This window comes from Squalius cephalus (assembly GCF_949319135.1).
Source record: "Squalius cephalus genome assembly, chromosome: 6".
NCBI classification, from domain to species: Eukaryota; Metazoa; Chordata; class Actinopteri; order Cypriniformes; family Leuciscidae; genus Squalius; species Squalius cephalus.
In genome coordinates, this window is record NC_137127.1 from 40,533,156 (window position 1) to 40,550,511 (window position 17,356).

General features: G+C 42.3%; 1 protein-coding gene across 1 annotated transcript in view; it reads left to right on the forward strand.

Moving 5' to 3' along the window:
* The first annotated feature begins 10,570 nt into the window (after positions 1-10,570).
* veph1 (ventricular zone expressed PH domain-containing 1) overlaps positions 10,571-17,356 on the forward strand; it is a 135,401-nt gene continuing 128,615 nt past the window's right edge. Inside the window, exon 1 of the mRNA XM_079874379.1 lies at positions 10,571-10,721. The gene's annotated coding sequence lies outside the window, so the exon portion shown is untranslated. The remainder of the gene's footprint in view (positions 10,722-17,356) is intronic.

Consider the following 17,356-nt stretch of genomic DNA (forward strand, 5'->3'; position numbering starts at 1 on the left):
GCCTGTCCTTTTACTGACCAAGCTGCAGTTTGTGTTGCGTAATGAGTCCAACATTGTCAAGGATCAAATGCAAGTTTATTTGCCTTAAGTGATTGTAAGGTAATATAAAGTACAACTACATTTCTACAAAAAAAAACCTACTAGAATCGACAAAAAACGCAATAAGTGGCTGACCGGTATTTGAATGTAAGAACAGAGACCCTCATGAAGTATTTCCATTCAGCTGGTTATAGAAATGGCAGGAATGTACACATGTAATTCATTGACTGTATTTGAGCTATGAATATCTGTTTCCATGTGGGTTGCTTGAGTGTTGGAGTGTGTACAAGTAATTCACTTTTAAATTTACAACGAAATATGAGTTACTTTTTCAAATAAGTAACCCAAGTTACTTTCTTTTCCCATCTATTCTGACAGCTCGCATGTCCCCCATTCATGAGGTGTAGAGGCGTTGTGTGCCCTGTGTAAACATGATGCTTATTGTAGTTCTAGACTAAATGTGAGCATGCACTTACTCATCTCACTTGCACAACAACAGATTCAGTATTCCTCAAAATGAATTAAAACGGTGAAATGCAAAATCAAATATTACGCAAACCTGCAATAATTAAATGTTGAACAACAAATAAATTTATTAACCAATGTCTTAAGTTTGCTGCTGACCTTCGATTATCCAATTAAACCATAAAGTAATAAGAAAAAATGACTTTAGATAAACATCTTATGTTTATTTTACTTATTTTATTGCTGAAATTAGTGTTGAGCTTTCTTTACCCGCATCCTATTCCAGAATGGCCGCACAGCTGAAAGGTTTGTTTGTGCTGCGTTCTCTAATGTACAGGTGTGAATTTGCATTTCCTTCAGCTTGAGGCTTATCAATTGCACTTTTTGGTGTGAAAGGACCTTTTTTATATATATCATCAAAAAACAAGCAAGCTCAGCCCAAGTAAGAAAAAGTAGCGTAATGCATTACTTTCAAAGTATCTCGATTAGTTACTTTTTTAGGGAATAACATTACTTTTAAAAGGAACTTTCCCCAACATTGATGTTGGTCTACAAAAAGACATCAGGAAATAATACGCAAGCTTCATTACTTATTCAGAGAAATATCATTGACTGCGTATCGATTTAAAGACGCGAAGCTTTATTTCCAAGCTTACTGTCACTTTCAATAGTGCAATATAATAATAGGGGCTATGTGTTGTGATATTTATTGTATATTCAAATCTATTTTTGTGTAAGTTCAGTTACCAGTGTGCACTATCCTCCTGGGACCCAGGAATAGACTTTTGTCCACTGTAGTGGACATATTTTTAGTGAATTTCTCTGACACCATACATGTCACAACCTGTAAAGAGCACATTCAGGACTTTTTCAGAGACACCAAATGTTTGGAGGTTTCACCATGAAAACAACTACTTAATTTAGTGATAAAATGTAGCACTCTTATGGAAATATGATAATATATTTTAATTATAATTTAAATCGGTCTACTTTTAAAATTGTATTTCATAAACCAACATCTCAGGAAAACCTTATGGGGTTTCAAATCAAAAAATGACTTTCTGTTACAGAACAGGGCGTTGATTTCATACATGTCATAAGACATCAGGACTTAAGTCATGTTTGCCAGGCATTTTGGGAGACACAACATATCAATATTCCTATGAAATATTAAAATGTTTCTAATTATTACTCCAATTATTACACTTCTTTTTCATTAAATGTTGATCCAAGAACACCTTAATGTGCAAATTAGATACAGTGTACAGATACATTGCATTGAATGGGAATATTAATGTATGGCCATTTTACCCACATGAAGTAAAATGGTGTAGGCTATCAATTCATGCCGTTATATCTTTCATATCATAGTTGAGAATCATCTTTATACAAATGTTGGTTAAAAAAAATCCTGAAACCCCTAAATGTATTGGTGATTAAAAAAAAAAAAAAAAAAAAATCCCATTGTTTTTGCCTATACATATATTTTCATGTCATTTTATTTTTAAACAACTGAGTCCTGGTGTCCACTGTAGAGGACGTAGCATAACAAATGAATAAAATAGCATTTTTCAAAAATGCTTTTTTACCATTTGTTTCTTATGCTCTGAAATGTGATGACATGAAGAAAGAAAAAACTAAAGAAAAAATAAATAAATCTGGGTCTCTGGAGGATATTATTGTCTTAACGATTCACGTATATCGCTTATCCTGCTCGAAAAGACTAGAAATGCGAAATAATTCATTTACATCAAATAAAGTAATCCTGTCCCACTGATCCGCTGCAAATCGGGTGATTCATGTCAAGGTTTTTGCGGTAAGTCAGTGATGCCCTCTTGCGTTTGTTTGGGAACACCAATATGGCCGCTCGAACATTTCATGCTGGCAGTGTAGACTCTTTTACTGGCTATGGTTTAGACTCTTTTACTGGCTATGTTTAGACTACGGTGAGCAATCCCGTCATTTATATACAACAGTGGGAGTATGCTAACTGAATACTGTTTTTTTTTTTATTGTAACATTTCATGCCGAGTTTAAATTTTAGAGGGCAATTACTGAACACTTGGAAGTTGGAAGCATAATTCGGGTCCAGTGGAGGGGCTCGCGGCGTACCAGCTTCCCTGGTGGTCTAGTGGTTAGGATTCGGCGCTCTCACCGCCGCGGCCCGGGTTCGATTCCCGGTCAGGGAATGTAATTTTGTCCTTCAACGATTAAAAGCAGACATCTGTGCTGCAGACCTGTCCAGCATGGGGTTTCCGTACAAGGGGTTGCATCTTGCCGCCAGACCATACGGGACTGTCTATTTAGAAAGGGTTGCGCGTCTGACTCCAGATCACAAGGTTGCTTGTCTGGCTTTAAACACGTCAGGGTCTCGAGCGTCAGTGCCATAGACTGTAAAAAAATATCAGTGTCAAAATGTCAGTGCTTACAAAGTGACGCGCGCCGGAATTTCTATTCTAGAAGGATGCTTTGCAGCAGGCAATACTTTCAAAGCCTTGTAGTTACAAAACAAGTGTGTGCATATTAATCAACCAACCAACCAACAACATCCCCCACACAAGATGAATATTGTATTATATAATAACCTACAGTTTCTTGCTAGCTTAAGTCCTGAACCAAGATATTTGGGACCTACAGCAATCTGACAGATATTTGGTTAAGATCCTGTTAATAGCTGGTAAAAAAGCTATCACAAAAAAATGGGGTAAACAGGACTCTCCTACTCAGGATCAATGGTTCCAGATCATTGAGGTAATCTATGAGATGGAAAAATTGACGTACAGATTACGCCTACAGGAAGATCAATTCGGAGAGAAATGGGAAAAATGGACGGTATTTAAAGAAGAGCGACAAAGACAAGAGGAAAGGCCTACAATTGGCTAAGAAGACTAACTGATATACTGCAAGAAGACCTCCCCCCATATTTTCTGTGTTTTTTTTTTTTTTTCTGCCTTGCTCTTTTGCTTAATGTTATAATATGATGTAAACAAATTTTTTCTGTTGTTCCTGCAAAAATACAAAACTTTCAATAAAAAGTAAAGTGACAAAAAAAAAAAAAAAAAAAAGATATTTGGGACCAAGTACAATCAGAGTTTGTGTTTAAATATTATATTAAGCAGGTGTAAATTAACACATAAAAAGTATTAAAAAATAAAATAGCCTACAATTTAATGCCAAATATTAATTACGTCAACTAAAGTGACTGTTGGGAGGTTGGGCACATGAGGGCGCCACAAATCTTTTGGTTTCTGTGCTCAAGACGTTGTTAGTAAACACTATATGTGAACAGTTCCCTATCAAGGCTACGGAACTCGACATCACGGATGTCGTATATGGGAACTCCTCTCATCCTTCACTTCTGCTGAAATCTTATAGGCTAACGCCAGCAGAGCTGGCCAATTGACGCAAATATGCAAATACTGAAACACCGTTGCAGTTATAATGCAAGTGCAGCGTCAATTCCCTTCAGAATCTCTCTCTTCACGCTTAAATCGTGTGCTAGAAAGCTGATACTTCAAAATACTGGAATATATTCGCCGTCGTCGAAGTTGCGTCGGAGATACTTACACTGTCTCCTGCATCCGATGGCAGCTACCTGTAACCTGTGCTCGGCCCCCATCGCCCCCACCGACACGCACCTGTTTTGCATCGCGTGCTTGGGGCTGGCCCATGCCGAGTCAGCCCTCGGGGACGGAGGGTCCTGCGACCTCTGCGCGGACATGCCCCTTCGAGTCCTCAGAGCCAGGAGGGAGGAAGCTTGCGCAGTAGCGGGGATTGGGCCTACCGCCGCCTCTGAGCCGCTGGTAGCCCCCCCAACTGCGGAGTCGAGGTCCGCTCCCCGGTGAGCTTCCCCGACCCCACCTTTCAACCCCCGCGCGACGTCGCCGACTTCATTTCCTTCGGGGCGAGTGAGGAGGACGACTCCATGTCGCTGTCGGCCTCCGAGATCGACTGGGGTGCGGAGCAGGCCGCGCCCGCGGCCGCGGGGCAGGACTCCCCGACGGACCTACAGGACGAGCTCTTTCGTGTCCTCTCGAAGGCAGTCGAGGAACTGGACCTCGAGTGGAAAGCTCCTGATGAACCATCAAAGAGCAAGCTGGATTCGTGGTTCCTGCAATCGAGCCGCCGCCAGGCCGCTTCGAAGAGAGGAACACCGTTTTTCCCCGACGTGCATGAGCACGTGGTGAAGTCGCGGGCGGCCCCGCAATCGGCGCGCACCCTCACTTCCACCCAGGCCATGTTTGCCCCCGTGGACGATGCAGGGGACCACGGTTACCTCAGCATCCCCCCCGTCGAGGAGACCGTCGCCGCTCACCTCTGCCCGTCGGCTCCCGCCCTGGGCTCGGACCGCAGCCTGCCGTCCCGAGCCTGCAGATTTACGGCCCACCAGGCTAACAAGGCCTTCGGTGCCGCGAGGGAGGCGGTATCCGCGCTGCATGCCATGGCCCTTCTCCAAGTGCTACAGGCAAAGCAGCTGAAGTCTTTGGATGGCGCCGCCTCTATTGACGCTGACGCCATCCGGGATCTCCGTTCGGCCACGGACCTCGCGCTCCTGGCCACGAAGCGCTCGGCCCAGGCGATCGGCCGCTCTATGGGCTTCCTCGTGGTCCTCCACAGACATCTGTGGCTCACTTTGTCGGACGTACAGGAAGCCGACAGGAAGACGCTCCTGAATGCGCCCATTTCCCCTGCAGGCCTGTTCGGTGACGCGATGGAGAAAGTCACCGAGCGTTACTCGGAGACGCAAAAGAAGGCCAAGGCTATGAGCCACGTTATTCCCCGGAGAGCGCCGCCGCCGCCGCCGCCACAGCCGCGCTCACGTTCGTCCTCAGCCTCAGGCCGCCAACCACAGGCTGCGGCCAGGAGACAAACAGCGCCTCGCCCGGGACAGGACGCCCGTAGGGGCCGCAGTGGTCAGTGGCAGGGGGCGGGTAACAGGAGGACGCAGAGGAGCCCGCGCAGGAAGCCCACCGCGTCGCCTGCGAGGCCCAAGCAGTCTTCCTGACCGCTCGGGCAAGAGGAGGAGAAAGCGCCAGTTCGGCCCCGCGTCCAAGCGGCGCGCTCTAATGCACTTGGTCCCTCGGAGTTCTGCGAGCGACGCGTGCAGTTGTGTTGTGAATGTAAATGTAAACAATGCTGTTGCAATAAAACAAATCACTACTTCACAAACAGAGCTTTTTTCTCCTCTTGCACCACACACTGTGTTACTCGCCCTGCCTTCGAGCAGCGCAGAGCCACGGTCAATAGCTACCCCCAGCACTCACACAGCGGCCATGACCGCAGCGGCGATGACCGCAGGTTTAGATCAGCCCACGCTCAGTCGTTTTCAGGCAGCATGGGAAGCTATTCCGGGCATTTCACCGTGGGTGTTGAATATAATTCGGCGCGGGTACACGCTTCAGTTCAAACGCAGACCACCCCGCTTCCGCGGCGTAATTCAGTCATTAACTTTGCCCCAAAACGCTCATGTGCTGAGGCAGGAAGTGTGCAGCTTGCTCGAAAAGAAGGCTATAGAACCAGTTCCCCCGAGCGAGCGGGAAAGCGGGTTCTACAGCCGCTACTTCGTCGTGCCGAAGAAGGGAGGGGGTCTCCGTCCCATTCTGGATCTGAGACCTGTCAACAGAGCGCTTCACAAGCGCGCCTTCAGGATGACAACACTGAAACAAATCCTGGCGCAAATTCGCCCCGGGGATTGGTTCGCTTCAGTGGATTTAAAGGACGCTTATTTTCATATTCAGATAGTGAAGCGTCACAGACGATTCCTGAGGTTTGCGTTCGAGGATTCGGCGTACCAATATACGGTGCTTCCGTTTGGACTGGCCCTAGCCCCCCGAACGTTTTCGAAATGTGTAGACGCGGCACTTTCACCCCTCAGATCGAGCGGAATGCGCGTCTTGAACTATCTGGACGACTGGCTAGTTCTCGCTCAGTCGAGAGAAACGCTGATCAGCCATGTGAATGCCCTCCTTCGACACTTAGAGATGCTTGGTTTGAGGGTGAACGTCCAAAAAAGTGTGCTCACACCGAGCCAGACGACAACATTCCTGGGAGTGTGCTTGGATTCGGTGAGAATGAGAGCGCGCCTCTCCCCCGAGCGAGCGGAGGCTCTGAGTTCTTCTCTCGGTCTCTTCAGACCGGGCAGGCTCGTCCCACTGAAAGAGTTTCAGAGGCTACTGGGACGGATGGCAGCGGCATCTTCGGTATGTCATCTGGGGCTGCTGCATATGAGACCGCTTCAACTCTGGCTGAAAGCGCGCGTTCCCCCGAGTGCGTGGTATTCTGGCCACAAGCGCGTCATGGTCACCGGCGGATGTGCCCGCACCCTGGTTCCGTGGAGGAACCCGGATCTCTTCAGCGCAGGTGTCCCTATGGGCTTAGTGACACGGCGAGTGGAGGTCCTGACGGACGCTTCATCCACCGGATGGGGAGCGGTCTGCTTAGGCAAGCCCGCCTCGGGTCGGTGGTCAGAGAAGCAGACGGAGTGGCACATAAATCGCTTGGAGCTAGAAGCGGTCGCTCTAGCTCTCAGAGCCTTCCGGTCTCAGCTGGAGCAGCAGCATGTGTTGATTCGGGCCGACAACACTTCTGTGGTCTCGTACATAAATCGCCAGGGCGGTGTACATTCCAAAGCCCTATTCAGGCAGGCGGAATCCCTTCTGCTATGGGCGGACCGGTTTTTCCTCTCGGTGAGAGCGGCGCACATCCCCGGTGTTCTAAATCGCGGGGCGGATATGCTCTCGAGAAAAGGGATTCCCCAAGGGGAGTGGAGGCTTCACCCCGGGACGGTTCAGCTGATATGGAATCGTTTTGGCAGGGCGGAGGTCGACCTCTTTGCGACGAGCGAGAACACGCACTGTCAGATGTTCTTCTCGCTGTCCCGTTCCCCTCGGGAGGTGGACGCGCTGACTGCACGATGGCCGAGAGTCTGTCTCTATGCTTTTCCTCCGGTGAAAGTTTTGCCCATGGTGTTGTGCAAAATCAGGGAGGAGAAGGCGGCGGTGACTCTGGTAGCCCCGAACTGGCCGAATCAGCCCTGGTTCGCGGATTTGATAGAGTTACTAGCAGGGCAGCCATGGGAGATTCCGCTCAGGAAGGACCTTCTGTCTCAGGCGGGCGGAACGATTTGGCATCCCAGCCCCGGGCTGTGGAGCCTCCACGTGTGGCCGCTGCAGGGTCGCTGAGCGAGCGGGACGCGCTGCATTCGCGAGTTTTGAATACTATCGCAGAGGCGCGAGCTCCGTCCACCAGGCGTTTGTATGCTCTGAAGTGGGGTGTATTCTCTAAATGGTGTCAGGATGTCGGTTTAGACCCAGCGGACTGTTCTGTGTCGGATATTCTACGCTTCCTTCAGTATAGGATGGATGAAGGGAGCCTACCATCCACTCTGAAGGTATACGTGGCCGCTATTGCCGCGTTTCACCCCCCTGTTGACGGACAGTCTATCGGTAGACATGCGTCGGTGACACGGTTCCTCAGGGGAGCTAGGAGATTGTGCCCTGCTCGGCCGCCTTCTGTGCCGCCGTGGGACTTAGCTTTGGTCTTGGAGGCTTTGTCACGACCGCCTTTCGAGCCCCTTGCCGCGATTGCCATTAAGGAGCTATCGCTAAAAACGGCTCTGCTTCTCGCTCTCGCCTCGGCGAAACGGGTCGGGGATTTACAGGCTGTCTCTGTAAGTGAAGATTGTATTCGCTTTGGACCGGGAAACTGTAATGTTATTCTCAGACCGAGGCCGGGTTACGTTCCTAAGTCGCTCAATACCCCGTTCAGAGCGCAGATCGTTTCTCTGCCTGCCCTGTCCGCTGAGCCATCAACCTCTCAGGGTTCGGATGCTCAGAGTGCTATTTGCCCAGTCAGAACGCTCCGAGAATACATTTCTCGCTCGGCCGCGTTTCGACAATCGGACCAGCTGTTTGTGTGCTTTGGTGGATGCAACAAGGGACGGGGGGTCTCTAAACAGAGGCTTGCTCACTGGATTGTGGACGCTATTGTTTTGGCTTATGATTGTCTGGGACAGGAATGTCCCCTGAACATCAAGGCTCATTCGACTAGGGCGATTGCCTCCTCGTGGGCTTGGACTAAGGGTATGTCTATTCAGGATTTATGTCTTGCGGCTGGCTGGTCTTCTCAGAACACGTTTGCCAGATTTTACAAGTTGGATTTGCCCTCTGTAGCGTCTCGAGTGCTTTCGGTGAGTTGATCATTTACACAGCATTAGAGAGCTGCTCTGCGCTTTGCTCATGAGTTGTTCTGTGTGCTATTGTGTGTTGTACTATTGTCACCGCTATGCGTTGGCTTTCTCTGTTGTTGTTGCCCTGTTGGTCTACAGTGCAACCTTCCCCCATTTATACTTCCCGGGATATGCAAATTCCGGTAGTGTTTGTGAGCTTGTGATTGGTCCCTTTGGACCTATCGGAGGTTAGAGGTTCACTATTGGTCAATCTCGGCCTATCAGGCGCTTACATTCTGGGGGCGAGGTTTGTATTGGGTCTGTTTTCAGTGGTTTGCTGCCACGGCGGGATTCTATACAGTTCCCATATACGACATCCGTAATGTCGAGTTCCGTAGCCTTGATAGGGAACGTCTCTGGTTACTTTCGTAACCTCGGTTCCCGGCAAGGAACGAGACATTACGCTCGCCGCCGTGTTCGCTATTGATTTAGCGTTTGTTCGATTCTGAAGGGAATTGACGCTGCACTTGCATTATAACTGCAACGGTGTTTCAGTATTTGCATATTTGCGTCAATTGGCCAGCTCTGCTGGCGTTAGCCTATAAGATTTCAGCAGAAGTGAAGGATGAGAGGAGTTCCCATATACGACATCCGTAATGTCTCGTTCCTTGCCTTTCAGGGAACCGAGGTTACGAAAGTAACCGGAGACGTTTCATGGGTGAATGTGGCAAAGTAGTAGCCTGGCAAGCCAGACCTACATCAAGATGTTAGGTCTGGCAACTCACCATAGACACGGCTCAATCCGAGGGGCGGGATAAACGGCTGTCTTTCAAATTCACTCTGCACTCAATAGGACAGCGCTTCAACCAACCAGAGCGTTTTCCCAACAGCGGAGCTGACGTTAGATGATAGATTCAACTTTTGAATTGGCCGGCAAAACTACGAATACATCTTCCTTTTTAAAAGAATGACTTAAGTGCCGTTCTTTGCTCTTTTCTCAAAGAAAAACTTAACTCCAAGTCCTCCAGAGTCGCGGCCAAAGCCGATTCGAAAGACTGTTCGCCAGAAGCAGCCGCCATTCTTTGTTTTCAAGTAAGTTAGCAGGGAACCGTCGCAACTCTGTCGTTATTATGTTAAGCCCGCCCCGCCTACTCTATACACGATGTGATTGGCCTGACCCAATTTAGGTTTTTACAGCTCCGGAAGTCAAGGGAGAGTTGCTAGACTACCCTGGCTGCAAAATTAATTTTGTTGCCGCTAGGGTGCGTCTAGATTTCTAGGCTAGCAAAGTAGCCTACCCTACAGCAGGGGGTTTCATTGTTTTAGATGCCATAGACCCCCTATAGTAATCATTCTTATGCGAAGGACCCCCATCCTAAAATTTAAATACAAATATATTTTCACGTATACAGATAATAATACTGTGAAAAATCTGTAAAATATTTAGTTTCTATATTACATTACATCATTGCATGTTTTTCTACTCACTGTAGTGTACTGTTAGATGTATTTTATTTCATTTATTTTAATGAAAGGTATTTATTTATTTATACATTCATTTTTACGTTTACTGTGCTTTTTACTCTACATTTTTAGTTTACTATTTGCATTTATCTAATCATGTTTTACTTATTTATTTTTAATAAAAATGTATGTTATTTTTATGTACGTAGTTACTTATTTTTTATATAAATAATGTGTATTCATTTATTATTTATTTATATAAGTAAAAATATGATTTATTTATTTTCTTTAATTATTCATTAAGTTGAAAAACGTCCTATTTAACGGCTCTGGGACCCCCTAGCACCCCTTGTGGCCCCCCAGGGGGGTCAGAAATGCACCTGTTGCTAAATGTAACACCAGCTCTGACCACACGGCGGCGAAACGGCCACCTACAGCTCTCAAATGACTGGAAATAAAACTGCGTCCTGTGGGAGAAGTTGGTAGAAACAGCGAGCATCTCGCATTGGATTATTCAGAAATCCAACATTTCGCATTTTTGTTTTCATATCAGCTGCAAAGACACGGATTGGTGGACAGAAAAGGGGTGAGTGAGTGTATTTTGAGAGCCTGCTTTTGCTCATATGATGCTTGAGGAAATGTGTTTTGACATCAGCTTCCCCTGTAAAAGTTGATCAGGGGTGTGCGAGAAACACAGCATCCTTATGCTAGCAATAAAGATTTAATTACAAATTATTTTCAGTGAATCCACAGATAAGATACAATTAATTAATGTATATCGATGTGTTCAAAGTTGGTCTGTTTAACTGCGGTGGTCGTGTTCACTATGAATACACAGTCACGTGCAAATGATCACAATATACTAGGCTATATTTCAGCAAATTAAAGTTGTTTGTTTGGCAGATATGGATTATAAGCCTATTATAGCTTTAACACCAACGTTACATTTGGCGGTGCACATGTTGATGTCTAAAGTGGCTGAGATATGTAACGGGGTCATTGGTATTCGGTGCATTTTGGACATTATACAATTTAGAAAATCAAACTAATTTTTTTTATAATAAATTTTATGTAATCATGGGTGATGTAAAACATATGAAAAATAATATTGGTAAAGCTCTGGTTAACCATTTATTAAATAAATGTAATGAATGATAGATAAAAAATGTCCACCCTGTTAGGAACAAAAGTTTAAAATGTTTAAAATACATAGCTATGATTCTAATTTATGGGCATTGTGTTCATTTTCTTAGACAGCTCTTGTCCCTTTATAAACATAACAGTTAATAAATTATCAGGAAATATATTATGATCTTTTTTTTTATAGATAAAAAGTAAAAGTACTACATTATTGGTACTACAATACATTTTCATTGTCACTGAAGTATTAGGCTAGTATTAGTATTTATTTATTGCTTGACAATATTGTAAAAAAACAAACTAACAGGGTTAAATTGCCTAACAGGGTGGACAAAATAGAAACAGGGTGGACATATAAAATTGATGGATGGATGATTTCCTATCTCTCACATACAACCAGATATTACTTTTGTTTGAACTGGAGTTTGATTGGAAACCATATGTAAAACATTAACAAAGAAGAACTTCTTCAACTTACATAAATGACTAAATTACTCCGTTAGGTCTTCTGATTCAACAGGGTGGACACTAACAGAGTGGACATTCTGACCTAAAATCAGCTACTGCAGCATGTCTGAGAAAAAAGAAGCTAACATAGGTTTATCAAAAAAAGAATTGCATGGGTTTTGAAATTGTATTTTTTTTTTAAATATGATTTTTCTATTAAATACAACTTTTTTTTTTTTTTTTTTCCCTTAACGTATTGAGGTTGACCACATCAAATTTGAAAGGTAAAATTTGTCAAAAATAGACAGTTAAAATAATAGAGGATCTCGCTCACTTGCCCTCCAAAGAGGTGATCAGATGGCTTTTTTATGATATGATGCCATTTAACTTTTCCAACTTTAATTTGAAGGGAATGTAGTCAAAAATAACAGAGTGAACATTAACTGGAGGGTCACACTAAAAACCTTTATTATACTTGTTAAAATAAATGTAATAATTGAAAAAAAACCATATATATATTACTGATATGCCCAACAATGTAATTTATTTTGGAAAAACATCATGTATAGTAGGCCTAAGTACTGTATTTATCATGAAAATGGGACACGCAAGCCTGGGGACATTGGAAAAATGGTGATCACAATACCAATGCATTTTCCAGAGAATCCACTGGCACACAAATCGGACTGAACTGAATCTTTGAATCAAACTGTTAGACTGTCAGGCTGTCAAGTCTGTTTGCAAAGCCTGCACCGAAATTGACCAAAGAATCTACAGTGTGTAGGCTACTGAATACAAACAAATAGTTGTGTAACAATATATCATGTCACAATATATCGCAATACAAAAATGCACAATAATGCAATTTGGGAATATGTGTGGGTCCTGATAATGCCAAATGTCTTATGTTACCAGTAAAAAGTGGCCTATATTATTTTAAATATGTCTAGTCAGTAACAGTGTATTTTCAGAATCATGTAGACTTTTATTCTGGTGTTCATTTATATCCCCAATGTAAAGCATTTTAACCCTCTGGGCTTCTTCATAATTGGGTCACACTTAGCTTCCTCCCGCCCGAAAACGGGCGAAGCCTTAAAATTGTACTTAACTTTGTCCTAGGATAACCAATCAAATATTGTTTTGTTCTATAATGTTTTCTGATTATTATATAGAATTTTTAGAATTTTTTATGATACTTTGCATTAAGTATGTAATTTTTATGAGCTATTTTTTCCATTAGAATTAATATATATTTTTTTATTTTATTTATTTTATTTTATTTTTCAATAAATGCAACATTTCACATCAAATTAGAGTGCAGGCCTAAAAAAAAAAAATATTTCAAGTGAGAAGAGCGCCACCTAGTGGCTTCAAAATGTATTAATTTGTGTCATGTCCTATAACCGCCCATAGGCGGCCTATAGCTTTTTTATTTATTTATTTGATTTATTCCCATTCGGAAAGAAAACAATTTATTACTAATCAACCACTGAATGGAACAACACAAATTATATATCATTTTAAAGCTTAGAATCTCAGCTTTTTAATGCATCTAATTAAATGTATTAATTCCTAACGAGTGCTGAGTAATCCCTCTAAAACCAAGTGTACCGCCAGCAGGCGCCACCTAGCTGCGAAAATATTTATTACCATATTTTTCAAAAATCTTGCCTTGATAAACACAAAGTTGATGTCATTTGAAAGCTTAGAGTCTGAACTTTACAGTGAATGTATCCACTTTGAAAAACTCTTAAGTATTGCTGAGTTATTTGCTGATACATAGAATTTCTCTTTTTTTCATAATCTATAAAATAATGTACTGCAATGTGTCAAAAACATCATACAGCTCATGAAAAATTCTCAGATAATTGAAAATGGCACTTCATTTTTTACAGCATATTATTACAATTAAAATGAGCCCAAAATTAACATAATCTATTGCTTTTATGACAAGATATTCTTCATGGAGAAAAAATTGCCCATGAGGGGGTGTGAAAGACTGTACAAAAAGGCTATCTCTTTTCAAAATGCTGTAATTTTTGATTCCTTTATCCAAAAATTATTATTTTTTTATCCAGATGCAGCTAACATGTAGGGGGACTTCACTAAAAAAGAATTTTCCTCCTACCTTATTTCCTTCCTGAGTTATTCCATGACAAATATGAAAGATATGCAAAATCATAATAAAAATTATATATATATATTGTCTTTTATCCACCGTTTCTTGGCGGGACAATGTCCAAATGTAATGTAATTTATATTTTCAAAAAATTTAAAAAGAGTTCTTTCAAACGATACCTACCTTTTGACTCTCCTTGCTATAGTTTTGGAGTTATTATGATTATATAATTTTTATATAGTTTGGGGCAAAATTTGCTGTTTCAGTCTTACCAGTTCATTTCTCTGTGTGTGTGTGTGTGTTTGTGTGTGTGGGTGTGTGTGTGTGGGGGGGAGGGTGTCTTTTTTGCACTCTTGATGTTCTAGAGTGTCACCCCTTCATTGCTGTACACTTTTTTTCAGCACAGTGGCTGATCTGTAGCTTGTACCACCAAAAGTTTCTCTGAGTTTTCCTATTTTTTCGTATTTCCCATTCATTTCCTATGTCGCCCGTTTTCGGGCGGGAGGAAGCTAAGTGTGACTTTTTTTTTTACGACCCTTTAACATATCAGAATCATCTCCTTGATTTTTTTGTGTGTTCATATAGGTAATAAAAGAAAAGTCACCAAGTTTCACCCCCATCCGATGAAGCAAAAAAATTAAACAATTCGAAACGTTCAAGTTTTCGCCCGTTTTCGGGCGAAGAAGCCCAGAGGGTTAATAAAAAAAAGAAAGAAAAAAAGTCTTCTTTCAATGTCTTGGGATATCGCAGATTCGCAATAATATCGTATTGTAAGTTCAGTATCGTGATATGTATTGAATCGTGACATAAGTGTATCGTTACACCCCTACTAACAAATAATGCACTGCTGAGACATTCACATTGTTGAGAAAACACACAAACACTTTCCTAGCATTAGGATCGTTTGGAAGGCGATGGTATTGTGTGTCGATTTTTTCTCGTTCTCATGTCACTATTCACTAACGCTCCAGTGGGCGGAGCCAAAGATGCGGTGATGTAGACGGAGGCGTTGATATTCTTCTGCAAAGGCGGTCTTTCGCTGCCCTGTGACGTCACAAGTCTCCACTTTTGAGATCCTGTCGTTTTCTGACCTTGGTTTCAATAAAAGCAGTTTTTCGAATAACAAGGAAGTTTTGAGTTTTGAAACTTACAGGGTATTTCTATAGTATAACGAACTCTTAACTGTCAAAAGATCAAGGAAAATTGGAATTCTCAGTTCATGACCCCTTTAATGTAATTAAAAGGTTGTCTCTTCACATGGACAGACATATGTGACTTAACCTATTTACATGTTTTGATACCATTTCTGTCTCCACTGTAGTTGCTCCCACAAAACCTACAGTATATAAGAGTCTCTAATACAATTTATACCTTTATTTCAAAGTTTTTAAGCGACAGAGTTTTACCAAACATTACCAGGAGACAGTTCAAAAATAGCCATCACAAGGCTGTTGGCATTTATGTTTTAGGCATGAGACATAAAATGCTTCTATGGCTATTTTAACCTACGTGATTTTGCATTGTTCACCCAGAATGATAAATAAGCTTATTATGTGGCTTCTCACCAATAAATATGGATTTAAATAGAAATTATAAACATAACTGTTTGTTTATCTTAAAAAGTGGTCCAGTACAACATACACTATTATTAAAAAATTTACAGTATTACAGTAATATTAATACTGAATAAATGCTGAGGTAATATTCACTAGAATCGATAACTGAGAGATGCAAGATGGCGGCAGTTTCTTTTGTATAAAACTTTTTTCTCCCCAAATGCTGAAACAAATATTAAGTCCTAACCTTAACCTTAGTATAGTGTTGGTAGCGATTGGATCCATCCATGATTTTTCTGAACTCTGAACTGAATCCGTTGAGTTTGACCTATTCTTTACAGTTGAACGCAGGATTGAGTTGACCAATGAAATTTGTGGTTGGGCGGGCTTTTCTCTTAACTTGTTTGGGGGAAAAAAGTCATGCATGTGAAATGAGATATCATTAGACTGATATATAGCATTGCCATGGTCGATGGGGAATATTAGGACAAAGTATCTGACCACTGGATTGTGTGATTGGACCTATCAGAAACAAGTATTCCATTGAAACTAATAATTTAGGGTATTCACTCTTAGGGTACGTTTACACGACAATAATGGACTTTTTCCCTTGTGTTTTAGCGTACAGACGACAACGTTGTAGTTGGTGATGTCACTTTGTAAAGAAACACAACGAGCCTATAGACTGAACACCTTATACGTATGCGCATGATGTCACCGTTTGCACAAATTCACGTTTTTGTGGTTTACACAAGGATGAAAACGGTATAGTTTTCAAAAACTTGCACTTTGAATCCCGTTTTCATAAGTTTGCGTTTTCAGGCCCCCAAAACGCTGTTGTCGCGTAAATGAACGGCCAAAACACTTATGAGGGGGGCCCAATAAGGTCCACTACAGCCTACATTGAGGGGGCCCTCCTAAAATATAAGTAGTTGTTGGCCCTTTGAATCTTTATTGATGACTGTAGACAGAGCTGATGTGTTTTGTTCAGGCTTGTTAAACTGCTTAAAGGTCCCAATATTTTCACTCCGAAGTTCTTTTTCATTCTTCGCTTAGGGGTAAAGAAGTTTGATATACCGATTACCAAAAATACCTATCCTGGCACCGCCCATGCTGAATTTAGATGAATATGTAAATATGAGCTGCACTCTTTCCTCTCAATAACAGACATCAGTAACTGCAGAGGTTATGAGAGGCTATAGAGAATCTTGAGTCGTGCATGTACTGTAGCATTGTGTGTGTTTGCTCAGAATTCCACATTTTCCCATATCTGTTAGAAATGGTCTGTTTAGCCATGGTAGTGCTCTATGGATGTTGTGAAGGAATGAGAGAAAGGCCATTGCAAATCATGTGTATGAGTTTTATCTACTTCATGTGCAGTATATGAGTTGCTGTATGAGTCATAAACTCGTTCACAGCAGCTGCAGTTCTGAAATGCCATAAATAATGCAAAATCTGTGCTAGCTGTTAATGCTGATGCCTTCATGAGCATATTTAGCTAATTATAATGTTCTCCTTTTTTGTGGAGTTCCTGTGTAGTTCAGCACATGTCTTCCTTACACTTTTCTGCAGCATTTGCATAATGAGATAATGTGAATGCAAACATTGCTCTTATGCCAGTGTGTGTGACCCACTTTGCAACAAAAATGTGTGAAAGGGAGAAACTCACAAAATCAACACGTGCCTGTTCATGTTTGCATGGAAATGAGAAATTAGGGCTGTAATCGGGTCTTTTTTGTGGTATTAAAAATAGACAAAAGCAAAGACCTAAGCCTTTAAAATTTCTTTAATAACAATGAGGCAATAGGCTAATATTTGGTTCAAGTAAAGTATCAAAAGCAAGTAATCATATGTTTATAGAACAACATTTTTAAAATACAAAATATGCATAATCATCTTATGTAGGCTACATTATGTATTATAACAGATACCTGCAGAGGACGCTAACGGCCTAGTGTT